The following is a 1,693-nucleotide window of genomic DNA, read 5'->3' as shown; positions in this document are numbered from 1 at the left end:
TGGTATGGTGCTTCTGTCGGAGGCAGGAACACAAGCCCAGTTCTGCTCTCAGGACAGACCAAGCACACCAAATGTACAAAGCACAGGGAAATTAGAGTAGAAAATTCTGTCTAAGCCTGCCAACATGCCAAGTCTTTATGAACTACCTGACATGTGCTTCTCATACTGACATTTTCTACATCAAGCATCTGATTAAATATATTACGACCAGTATTTTCTTTTGTCTGGTCTTCTGTTACTTTTTAATAGAGCAGATGTTACTTCAAACACAGGGGGGAAAAAAGTTCGGAATTTGGGTGATTTCCAGAGCCCAACCGGATATTGCAGCCAGGCACACACCTGGCAGAGAGGCGAGGGGAGCTTTGTTTGTACCAGCCTGACAGTCTGTTAGTCAAAGAGCACTGTTGGGGCGCCTGGGTGGCTCAGTGGGTTAAGCCTCTGCCTTCGGCTCAGGTCATGATCTCAGGGTCCTGGGATCGAGCCCCGCATCGGGCTCTCTGCTCAGCGGGGAGCCTGCTTCCCCCTCTCTCTGTGCCTGCCTCTCTGCCTACCTGTGATCTCTCTCTCTCTGTCAAATAAATCTTAAAAAAAAAAAAAAAAAAAAAAAAAAAAAGCACTGCTCACTGGGTCGAGACACAGCTTACCCTGGGCTCTAACATTCAATCCTTGTGTGACCCTGAATGGACAAGTCACTTCTCTCCTGATCTACCACCTCAGCTGTAAAGAGACTTGGACTAAAGGGTGTTCTCAGGTATCTATAAAGGGATGGGGAGGCTACACTAAATCGAAATTTGAAAACATGTGTGGAAGATGTTCTCTAATACCACCATATGATAATACTCCGGGGGTAACCTTAACCAACGTTAATGAGGCAAATGAAAGAAATACAGAATATGAATACTGAAATGGGAAGGCAAAATAATCATTACTTGTAAATGATGTGTATCTGGGACATCCAAAAGAAGCAACTGAAAAATTTCATTTTTCAAGAAAAGGCAAATTCATTAAAATGCCTATGTAAAAACATTAACATTTAGAAGCATATATAATGGAAGAAAAACTCCTATCCACAATATAAACAAAGAATGTGACAATAAAAGGAAGATATCTGTTAAGAACTTCATTTAAAAAAAAAAAGGCTTGAAAAAAGTCTCTAAGAGATGTAAGACTTCACTAAATGGGACTATCTTTCCTTCGGATAAAAAGGCTCAGATTTATAAAGACAGTCTCCCTAACTTAATCTATTAAACTCAATGATAAACAAAATCATCTTTCAACATAACAGGACACCAAAATTCTTCTGGAAAACACACACACACACACACACAAATAAAATAATTATATCCCCTCCGCCGAAGAAGGCAAATGAAGACATATTAGCCCCACTAGCATTAATACATAACATTTAGCAAGCATCTCACTGCTATGTGTCAGGCACTTTAAGTAAGTATCTTTATTCCCTCATTTGCTCATCACAGTCCAAGTTAATTATTATTGTCCCAATTTACAGAAACTAAAGCTGGGATAGAAAAGCAACTTGCCCAAGGCCACAGAGCTAGTAAGTTATAGAGCCTTGACAATAATCCCCAGAGCTCCATCACTCAGCCAGATCAACATAACAGAAAACAAAACAAAACAAAACAAAAAAAAAAACCCAAAAAACAAAAAACAAAACCAAAACAGAAAAAGATCC

The sequence above is a fragment of the Lutra lutra genome, chromosome 7, assembly GCF_902655055.1.
Source record: "Lutra lutra chromosome 7, mLutLut1.2, whole genome shotgun sequence".
NCBI classification, from domain to species: Eukaryota; Metazoa; Chordata; class Mammalia; order Carnivora; family Mustelidae; genus Lutra; species Lutra lutra.
This window is presented reverse-complemented; position numbering follows the sequence as displayed.